Source organism: Protomyctophum parallelum, assembly GCF_964188405.1.
Source record: "Protomyctophum parallelum genome assembly, chromosome: 14".
NCBI classification, from domain to species: Eukaryota; Metazoa; Chordata; class Actinopteri; order Myctophiformes; family Myctophidae; genus Protomyctophum; species Protomyctophum parallelum.
Genome location: NC_139709.1, coordinates 43,110,775 through 43,122,687, shown reverse-complemented (window position 1 = coordinate 43,122,687; position 11,913 = coordinate 43,110,775).

Genomic DNA, 11,913 nt, shown 5'->3' with positions numbered 1-11,913 from the left:
AAATGTATGCATAGTTCTTGTGAGGCTGGAATCTATTTTACAGTATGGCTCTAGATGTGGAACATAGAAATGTTATGTCAGATTTTCACATTCAGAACCGTGTTAATCAGACCAGTGTGTGTCCATGTGGAAACCTCGTATGAATCTGATCTCAGGTCAGAATGGGTTAATCAGACCAGTGTGTGTCCATGTGGAAACCTCGTATGAATCTGATCTCAGGTCAGAATGGGTAAAATACTACTGAAGTTTCACTTGTAAGTTTGGGTAAGAAACTGTTTTTTTTTTTTTTTTTTTTTATCAGCTTGCAGAGACTTTTTGTCTAATCACGTGGTCTGGTTCTTTATTTTCTTTACTTTATACGATAAAGCGTCCAGTACAGGAGTTATGTACAATTTGTCAATTTGCAGGTATTTAGAACAAAATTATAGACTCAAAATCTATGCTGCAAGTGCTCCGTCTTCCAATAAATAAGGTTTATCAAGTAGAAATACATGTTTGGTTATGGTGACATACATTTTGTGCGTTGTACATTTACATGACATTGGCAGTTATAAATAAAATTGATATCAATTAACATGTTTTGAGTACTGAGTTATTTCACCGAGCTGGTTCAGTTCAGGTGAAGACGTTTAAATGGTTTAATGTTTGAAATTATGTTAATTAATTTATTATTAGCCAAATTTGTTTGATACATATCAAGTATAGTGTCTAATGGGGGTCTAATGGGGGCTCAACAAATGTGGATTTGGGAACAACTGCAGACTGCAGACTGCAGTACAGTATTAAGTTATTAACAGATCCCTGATTGATCTAAAAACGAATCCACAAATCACCAACAACACAGCAATAAGGCATTAAAACGTTTCCTTTGGAAAGTCAGAAAGTGACGTGCAAAATAAAAAATAAAATCTGCCAATTTGTATATACACACTATGTTACACGTATACCGACGGTAGGATACCGTGTCTTTTAGGGGCGTTTCTGTGGTCAAGATAGGGCTTTTTTTTGGTACTGTAGCCTACCTGTCAGTTCTGCTGCTGGAGTCGGGTCTTCATGTAGGCTATAGCCTATGTGGTCTTCAATGTAGGCCTATAGCCTATGTGGCGTGAACACTAAATCCAGGTTAAAATCGCGAGATAGTCAGCAAGTCATTAATTACAGAAGTATTTCACACACCTTTGATTCGCTGTAATAAAGGAACTAAAAGGTGATCATGAAGCAGAGGGAAACACAAAAGTCAGTTGGCAGCGCCACAGCCCAGCGACACCCACGTTGTGGCCAGAAATGTCACTCCGTTTGTAAGCTAAAGGATCCCACATAATGTAGGTTTGTAATAATGTTGTTTTTTGATGAATTGAACAATGTGGACTTTTGATGAATTGAACAATGTGGACCCTCTTAAACAAGTGTAATGCTTAATTGGGTCGTCCACTCACAGTTAACAGTCTTTGTATTGAGTTTGTGCTTGAAATGTACTGTAATTCTACAAACTATTAATAAAATATTTAAATCAATCAATCAAACCAGAGCTAGACTACACCATGATATATTATTAGGAGTAGGCCTACAATAACTTGGCATTGTGAATAAAAAGGTATTAGCCACAGTGGGGTTGCAGTGTAATGTAATGCTGAAGGTTTAATCACAGGGCTGTCTGCTTTATGTATTATGATTAAACGTGCATTCTGGTATATTGTGAATCAATGATTGAGAAAAACATCAAAGGGGTTTGAACCCGTGAAGTTCTATAAAGTTGTATTAAGAAGTCGGGCGTCTAGACCGCTAGACCACTGAGGACGCTGCCAGGAAAGGGACTCATGTCTGTATTGACTATTTAAGCCGTGACGTAACCCGCTTCCGGGTCTTACTCAAGGAAGCTCCACGTCATACATTTTCTTTGTATTCGCGGCAAAAGACTCGCGGGCGTGGCCTCACGTCACACCCGGAAGGAAGTGACGCCAACCCCTCAAATACGGAAGAGACGCGTGGAGGGGGGTTTTGCTCAGTGTTGTTTTGATTTTGCCACGTCACCATGTCCGCCGTGGCGTCGTCGTGTCCGCAGCAAGCAGGTACGTTAAATGTTATTTAATACTTAACGTTGTTGTTGTTCAAACATCTGTGATCACTTTATATGATAACTTTGTTGTGATGTTTATATATTATGTTCGTGCCACTCTGTAAAACCGTGTTCCAGTAGCCTAATGGTTACCGTCGGCGCCTAGTAGACAACGGCCAGGGCCCGGGTTCGAGTCCCCATCGAGGACTGAGAGTTTAGCTTCATTTCTTACCAAACTAACACAATTGTTTTAGCTTTTCTCGTCGAAGTCCATTATTCATTCAGTATTTGAGCCTAAAAATGGTGGTCCCGTGGCTCAGATACCGAATGAATAAAGGACCTCGACTTGATGCAAACAAACAGTTGTGTTTGTTAAGAAGAAAATAAACTCGGCCATCGACTGGGAAGTGAACCCGGGCCCGGTTGTTCACATACCATCGACGGTATCCATTGGGCTACTGGATCATGGTTTTATAATGTAGTTAGTAACATATATGAACACAACACAGTAGGAACAGAGCATTCTGGTTCACGACGGCAGCACGCTAGCTAGCTAACGAACTAGCGTGTTCGTTAGCTAGCTAGCGTGCTGCCGTCGTGAACGTGCACAATGATAGTCAACGGACCAGCGCGTTCATGTGTTTGGGGCCAGGCTGCAATACCTTCATTCGGCCACTATGTCCATTTGGCCTCAGGGTTTCCTCTGGGTGCCTTTTCTCTATTCATAATATACTCTATGCTCACAATGGTGGTCAGTGGCTCAAATGGGTCTGAGAGGCTAAATGGCCTCAAATGGTGGTCCGTGGCTGAATAAATAACCGACTAGAGGTGAACAGAGTAGTGTTTAGATGGTTCTGTTATGACTGCATGCTGTAGTGTTTAGATGGTTCTGTTATGACTGCATGTTGTAGTATTTAGATGGTTCTGTTATGACTTCTCCTCTGCATGTTGTAGTGTTTAGATGGTTCTGTTATGACTTCCCCTCTGCATGCTGTAGTGTTTAGATGGTTCTGTTATGACTTCTCCTCTGCATGCTGTAGTGTTTAGATGGTTCTGTTATGACTTCTCCTCTGCATGCTGTAGTGTTTAGATAGTTCTGTTATGACTTCCCCTCTGCATGCTGTAGTGATTAGATGGTTCTGTTATGACTTCTCCTCTGCATGCTGTAGTGTTTAGATGGTTCTGTTATGACTTCTCCTCTGCATGCTGTAGTGTTTAGATGGTTCTGTTATGACTTCTCCTCTGCATGCTGTAGTGTTTAGATGGTTCTGTTATGACTTCTCCTCTGCATGCTGTAGTGTTTAGATGGTTCTGTTATGACTTCTCTTCTGCATGCTGTAGTGTTTAGATGGTTCTGTTATGACTTCTCCTCTGCATGTTGTAGTGTTTAGAATCTAAACTACAACATGCAGAGGAGAAGTCATAACAGAACCATCTAAACTTTAGATGGTTCTGTTATGACTTCTCCTCTGCATGTTGTAGTGTTTAGATGGTTCTGTTATGACTTCTCCTCTGCATGTTGTAGTGTTTAGAATGGGGGTGGGCAACTTTGACGATGGAGACTATATTTCCACTATTTCCACTCTCACTCCAGAGGGCCACGTTGCATATTGCTGTTGTAGCAAAAATAGCCGATGTACAAGCTCAAAACGGGTCACAGTGCAACGCGTTTGGGGCTTATTGATCAGCTATTTTTTTTCCCCCAAGACGGTGGATTGTGACCCATGCCTTCCTGCTGTTATTTGTCATGTTGGTGTTCTCTATATCTTTTCGTCCTGGGCATGACGTTAAACTGTTCCGTTCGAGAGGACCGGCGACCCTCGAATGTAAACAGCCACGAAAGGAAACTATGTGTGTGTGAGGTGTTCTATCATTTCATTCCAGTACTACTACTTTGGGTAGTGGCTGGACGTTTGTGTAGATATTGAAAAGGAGGGGACGAGCAGGCTACCTTGTGGTAGGCCGTTCTTTTGGGCTTTCCATTTACTCCTCTGGTCATTTAACTGGACATAGAAGCGCCTGTTGTTGAGGAGGCTTTTCCCGACCATTGTGCGGTGTTGGACAGTGTCATAGGCAGCAGAGAGATCTCTGAATGCTGCTCCAGTTATTTGTTTTCCCTCAAACCCATCCTCCATGTGTTGGGTGAGGTTGAGCTCTGTCCAGCACAGGAGCGGCCAGGACGGAAACCAGCTTGGTCTTTAGTCAGCTTGGTGTCTGTGAGTGGTATGAGGCGTTGGAGTAGCAGCCTCTCTTGTAGGTGATGCAGAGGAGGGAAATGGGTCGGTAGCTCTTTGAGGATGATGGGTCTTTGCCAGGTTTGGGGATTGCAACCACTTTGACCTTTCTCCAGACAGAAGGGATGGTTTTCTGTACCATGCATGTGTTCAGCATCCCCACGAGCCAGGTCTTTGCGTTAGGTTCCAGGTGCTGTATAATTTCTGCCAGTATGTCATCAATCCCTGCTGCTTTTCCGGGTTTCGAGTTCTTCTAGGTCGAATGGTTTGTTTTGAGGACTGGCTGATTGTGGTTGGTCTGATACCACTGTGCGATGGTATTCTCCTGTGGGTCGGCGGCGGTGTTGGTTACGACTGTTGGCCACCAGTTGTGATGCAACAGAGTTTGCTGTGACCGTTGTGAATTATGGGTGGCTCCCTGAGGTCCTTGATCGCCATTGGGTCCAACAGTGGTCATTGAAGCGTGCACACACACATGCACACATGCACCTACACACGCACAGGCGCACATGCGTATGCACACCTGGACCTTTAAATGAACAACAACACAAAAACTAAGGCACTGGTGTCGGACTTCTGGTTTACCGGAACGGGGTTCAACTCCCTGCAGTGCCCTGCTCAATGTGTTGTATTTCATTCATTGGTCCATGGTCTCAGGTCATTGAGCGGCGCGCTATAGTGCGCGATTCTTCATCATTGTTGAGGATTTTTTAAAGGTGAAAATCAAGGAAAAGCAAAAGGCTATAGTCCATGGTCACGGACCGCATACTGGTCAAGGTCATTTATACTGGTGAAGATCATTTACTAGTCTTATAAAGGTCATTTATACTGGTCACGGTCATTTACTAGTCTCATGAAGGTCATGTATACTGGTCACAGTCATATACTGGTCACGGTCATTTCTACTGGTGAAGGTCATTTATACTGGTCAAGGTCATTTGTACTTGTCAAGGTCATTTATACTGGTCAAGGTAATTTACTAGTCTTATTGAAGGTAATTTATACTGCTCAAGGTCATTGATATTGGTCAAGGTCATTAAGTGGCATGCTATAGTGCACGATTCTTCATCATTGTTGAGGATTTGAAAAAAGGTTAAATCGCAGAAAAGCGAAAGGCTAAAGTCCATGGTCACGGAGGGCATACTATAGTATGTTGTTTTTCTTTTTTTGGTGGTGTGCGGGCTCCATCCAATAACTACACCAGTTGTGATGCAATAGAGTTTGCTGTGACCGTTGTGAATTATGGGTGGTGTGGTCTTTGCCAAGACGGTGGATTGTGGCCCATGCCTTCCTGCTGTTATTTGTCATGTTGGTGTTCTCTATATCTTTTCGTCCTGGGCATGACGTTAAACTGTTCCGTTCGAGAGGACCGGCGACCCTCGAATGTAAACAGCCACGAAAGGAAACTATGTGTGTGTGAGGTGTTCTATCATTTCATTCCAGTACTACTACTTTGGGTAGTGGCTGGACGTTTGTGTAGATATTGAAAAGGAGGGGGCGAGCAGGCTACCTTGTGGTAGGCCGTTCTTTTGGGCTTTCCATTTACTCCTCTGGTCATTTAAGTGGACATAGAAGCGCCTGTTGTTGAGGAGGCTTTTCCTGACCATTGTGCGGTGTTGGACAGTGTCGTAGGCAGCAGAGAGATCTCTGAATGCTGCTCCAGTTATTTGTTTTCCCTCAAACCCATCCTCAATGTGTTGGGTGAGGGTGAGCTCTGTCCAGCACAGGACGGGACGGAAACCAGCTTGGTCTTTAGTCAGCTTGGTGTCTATGAGTGGTATGAGGCGTTGGAGTAGCAGCCTCTCTTGTAGGTGATGCAGAGGAGGGAAATGGGTCGGTAGCTCTTTGGGGGTGATGGGTCTTTGCCAGGTTTGGGGATTGCAACCACTTTGGCCTTTCTCCAGACAGAAGGGATGGTTTTCTGTGCCATGCATTTATTCAGTATCCCCACGAGCCAGGTCTTTGCGTTAGGTCCCAAGTGCTGTATCATTTCTGCCAGTATGTCATCAATCCCTGCTGCTTTTCCGGGTTTCAACTTTCCCATTGCAGTTTCGAGTTCTTCTAGGTCGAAGGGTTTGGTTTGAGGGCTGGCTGATTGAGGTTGGTCTGATACCACTGTGTGATGGTATTCTCCTGTGGGTCGGTGGCGGTGTTGGTCACAACTGGTGGCCAACAGTCGTAACCAACACCGCCACCGACCCACATAGAATACCATCGCACAGTGGTATCAGACCAACCACAATCAGCCAGTCCTCAAACCAAACCCTTCGACCTAGAAGAACTTGAAACTGCAATGGGAAAGTTGAAACCCGGAAAAGCAGCAGGGATTGATGACATGCTGGAAGAAATGATACAGCACCTGGGACCTAGCGCAAAGACCTGGCTTGTGGGGATGCTGAACACGTGCATGGCACAGAAAACCATCCCTTCTGTCTGGAGAAAGGCCAAAGTGGTTGCAATCCCTAAACCTGGCAAAGACCCATTATCCCCGAAGAGCTACCGACCCATTTCCTTCCTCTGCATCACCTACAAGCTCTATGAGAGGCACTAACATTTCTGAACAGACTATATTTACATCAATATGTCTGGGTCCCCACATACTCACTCAGGGTTGACGTGTCACACCTGCAGTGATGGGAGGGGCACCAAAATGTGGTGTTTTGATTGGTTGATGGGGGCACTCCCTTAGTATAAAAGTGTATGTTTTGTGTACACATGACCTGATGAAGATCAAATAGATCGAAGCGTTGTCAGTATTTCAATACAGAACGTTTTTTTTACACCTGTGATGTGCGGGCTCCATCCAATACCTACACCAGTTGTGATGCAACAGAGTTTGCTGTGACCGTTGTGAATTATGGGTGGTGTGGTCTTTGCCAAGACGGTGGATTGTGGCTCATGCCTTCCTGCTGTTATTTGTCATGTTGGTGTTCTCTATATCTTTTCGTCCTGGGCATGACGTTAAACTGTTCCGTTCGAGAGGACCGGCAACCCTCGAATGTAAACAGGAGTAGCAGCCTCTCTTGTAGGTGATGCAGAGGAGGGAAATGGGTCGGTAGCTCTTTGGGGATGATGGGTCTTTGCCAGGTTTGGGGATTGCAACCACTTTGGCCTTTCTCCAGACAGAAGGGATGGTTTTCTGTGCCATGCATGTATTCAGTATCCCCACGAGCCAGGTCTTTGCGTTAGGTCCCAGGTGCTGTATCATTTCTGCCAGTATGTCATCAATCCCTGCTGCTTTTCCGGGTTTCAACTTTCCCATTGCAGTTTCGAGTTCTTCTAGGTCGAAGGGTTTGGTTTGAGGGCTGGCTGATTGAGGTTGGTCTGATACCACTGTGCGATGGTATTCTCCTGTGGGTCGGTGGCGGTTTTTCGCGTCTCGGTTCCTCAGGTGCAAGCTGCATAGTTGGGTTTGTGTGTGTCTTTCTTTTTCTGTCTTTCTTTCTTAGGACGGAGATCAAGGTAGACGCCGTTGGAAGGCTCAACACAAGCCGATGCCCCTAGAGATCCATCCCAAAGCTTCCCTCAGGGAGTTCAGCAAGCCAGCTAGCCAGCAAGCCTGCCCAGTCAGCGAACGCAGCCAGTCGGCTCCGCCAGTCAGCCAGTGTAGAAAGTCAGGCTGCCAAGCCAGAGCATATCAGCCGTTGCAGTCAGCCACTGCAGCCATACCAGCCTTGCTCAGTCAGCTCAGCCAGGCCTCTCTCGAGGCCTGGCTCTCTGTCTGCCTGGCCCGGTCTGCCCTGCCCTGCCTTGCAGCAACAGAACCAGCCTTTCTGGCAAGCCAGCCAGCTCAGAATGCGAGCTGAGCAAGCCAGTGCAGCAGCAAGCCCAGACTAGGTTACCGCAGCCTTACTGTGCAGCCACAGCCACTCAGCCAAGACCAGCAGGAGCTGGCCAGGCTCCAACCCTTGCAGCGCAGCCTTAGGCCGGATAGTCCCCCTGCCTGCACTTTGTTGCCTTCCTGGCCTGTCTGCCTGCCTAGGCGCCTCGGTCTTCCTGTCTGTCTGCCTTGGCCTGCCTGTCTGAAACTGGTTTAGACTAACTGCGTGCTTGCCAGCTGCGTTGGCTTGCTGAGCTCGTATTCTGAGCTGGCTGGCTTGCTAGCAAGGCTGGTTCTGTTGCTGCAAGGCAGGGCAGACCGGGCCAGGCAGACAGAGAGCCAGGCCTCGAGAGAGGCCTGGCTGAGCTGACTGAGCAAGGCTGGTATGGCTGCAATGGCGGACTGCAAGGGCTGATATGCTCTGGCTTGTCAGCCTGACTTTCTACACTGGCTGACTGGCGGAGCTGGCTGGCTGCGTTGGCTGACTGGGCGGGCTTGCTGGCTAGCTGGCTTGCTGGGCTCCCTGAGGGAAGCTTTGGGATGGATCTCTAGGGGCATCGGCTTGTGTTGAGCCTTCCAACGGCGTCTACCTTGATCTTCATCCTAAGAAAGACAGACAGAAAAAGAAAGACACACACAAAGTCAACTATGCAGTTTCCACATGAGGAAGGCAGGCAGGAAGGCAGGCAGGCACGCAGGCAGGCACAAGCTGCCTGCGTGCTTGCTTCGCCCTCCAGTTGCTGCTCCAGTTATTTGTTTTCCCTCAAACCCATCCTCAATGTGTTGGGTGAGGTTGAGCTCTGTCCAGCACAGGACGGGACGGAAACCAGCTTGGTCTTTAGTCAGCTTGGTGTCTATGAGTGATATGAGGCGTTGGAGTAGCAGCCTCTCTTGTAGGTGATGCAGAGGAGGGAAATGGGTCGGTAGCTCTTTGAGGATGATGGGTCTTTGCCAGGTTTGGGGATTGCAACCACTTTGACCTTTCTCCAGACAGAAGGGATGGTTTTCTGTGCCATGCATGTGTTCAGCATCCCCACGAGCCAGGTCTTTGCGTTAGGTTCCAGGTGCTGTATAATTTCTGCCAGTATGTCATCAATCCCTGCTGCTTTTCCGGGTTTCGAGTTCTTCTAGGTCGAATGGTTTGGTTTGAGGGCTGGCTGATTGTGGTTGGTCTGATACCACTGTGCGATGGTATTCTCCTGTGGGTCGGCGGCGGTGTTGGTTACGACTGTTGGCCACCAGTTGTGATGCAACAGAGTTTGCTGTGACCGTTGTGAATTATGGGTGGCTCCCTGAGGTCCTTGATCGCCATTGGGTCCAACAGTGGTCATTGAAGCGTGCACACACACATGCACACATGCACCTACACACGCACAGGCGCACATGCGTATGCACACCTGGACCTTTAAATGAACAACAACACAAAAACTAAGGCACTGGTGTCGGACTTCTGGTTTACCGGAACGGGGTTCAACTCCCTGCAGTGCCCTGCTCAATGTGTTGTATTTCATTCATTGGTCCATGGTCTCAGGTCATTGAGCGGCGCGCTATAGTGCGCGATTCTTCATCATTGTTGAGGATTTTTTAAAGGTGAAAATCAAGGAAAAGCAAAAGGCTATAGTCCATGGTCACGGACCGCATACTGGTCAAGGTCATTTATACTGGTGAAGATCATTTACTAGTCTTATAAAGGTCATTTATACTGGTCACGGTCATTTACTAGTCTCATGAAGGTCATGTATACTGGTCACAGTCATATACTGGTCACGGTCATTTCTACTGGTGAAGGTCATTTATACTGGTCAAGGTCATTTGTACTTGTCAAGGTCATTTATACTGGTCAAGGTAATTTACTAGTCTTATTGAAGGTAATTTATACTGCTCAAGGTCATTGATATTGGTCAAGGTCATTAAGTGGCATGCTATAGTGCACGATTCTTCATCATTGTTGAGGATTTGAAAAAAGGTTAAATCGCAGAAAAGCGAAAGGCTAAAGTCCATGGTCACGGAGGGCATACTATAGTATGTTGTTTTTCTTTTTTTGGTGGTGTGCGGGCTCCATCCAATAACTACACCAGTTGTGATGCAATAGAGTTTGCTGTGACCGTTGTGAATTATGGGTGGTGTGGTCTTTGCCAAGACGGTGGATTGTGGCCCATGCCTTCCTGCTGTTATTTATCATGTTGGTGTTCTCTATATCTTTTCGTCCTGGGCATGACGTTAAACTGTTCCGTTCGAGAGGACCGGCGACCCTCGAATGTAAACAGCCACGAAAGGAAACTATGTGTGTGTGAGGTGTTCTATCATTTCATTCCAGTACTACTACTTTGGGTAGTGGCTGGACGTTTGTGTAGATATGTGGGTCGGTGGCGGTGTTGGTCACAACTGGTGGCCAACAGTCGTAACCAACACCGCCACCAACCCACATAGAATACCATCGCACAGTGGTATCAGACCAACCACAATCAGCCAGTCCTCAAACCAAACCCTTCGACCTAGAAGAACTTGAAACTGCAATGGGAAAGTTGAAACCCGGAAAAGCAGCAGGGATTGATGACATGCTGGAAGAAATGATACAGCACCTGGGACCTAGCGCAAAGACCTGGCTTGTGGGGATGCTGAACACGTGCATGGCACAGAAAACCATCCCTTCTGTCTGGAGAAAGGCCAAAGTGGTTGCAATCCCTAAACCTGGCAAAGACCCATTATCCCCGAAGAGCTACCGACCCATTTCCTTCCTCTGCATCACCTACAAGCTCTATGAGAGGCACTAACATTTCTGAACAGACTATATTTACATCAATATGTCTGGGTCCCCACATACTCACTCAGGGTTGACGTGTCACACCTGCAGTGATGGGAGGGGCACCAAAATGTGGTGTTTTGATTGGTTGATGGGGGCACTCCCTTAGTATAAAAGTGTATGTTTTGTGTACACATGACCTGATGAAGATCAAATAGATCGAAGCGTTGTCAGTATTTCAATACAGAACGTTTTTTTTACACCTGTGATGTGCGGGCTCCATCCAATACCTACACCAGTTGTGATGCAACAGAGTTTGCTGTGACCGTTGTGAATTATGGGTGGTGTGGTCTTTGCCAAGACGGTGGATTGTGGCTCATGCCTTCCTGCTGTTATTTGTCATGTTGGTGTTCTCTATATCTTTTCGTCCTGGGCATGACGTTAAACTGTTCCGTTCGAGAGGACCGGCAACCCTCGAATGTAAACAGGAGTAGCAGCCTCTCTTGTAGGTGATGCAGAGGAGGGAAATGGGTCGGTAGCTCTTTGGGGATGATGGGTCTTTGCCAGGTTTGGGGATTGCAACCACTTTGGCCTTTCTCCAGACAGAAGGGATGGTTTTCTGTGCCATGCATGTATTCAGTATCCCCACGAGCCAGGTCTTTGCGTTAGGTCCCAGGTGCTGTATCATTTCTGCCAGTATGTCATCAATCCCTGCTGCTTTTCCGGGTTTCAACTTTCCCATTGCAGTTTCGAGTTCTTCTAGGTCGAAGGGTTTGGTTTGAGGGCTGGCTGATTGAGGTTGGTCTGATACCACTGTGCGATGGTATTCTCCTGTGGGTCGGTGGCGGTTTTTCGCGTCTCGGTTCCTCAGGTGCAAGCTGCATAGTTGGGTTTGTGTGTGTCTTTCTTTTTCTGTCTTTCTTTCTTAGGACGGAGATCAAGGTAGACGCCGTTGGAAGGCTCAACACAAGCCGATGCCCCTAGAGATCCATCCCAAAGCTTCCCTCAGGGAGTTCAGCAAGCCAGCTAGCCAGCAAGCCTGCCCAGTCAGCGAACGCAG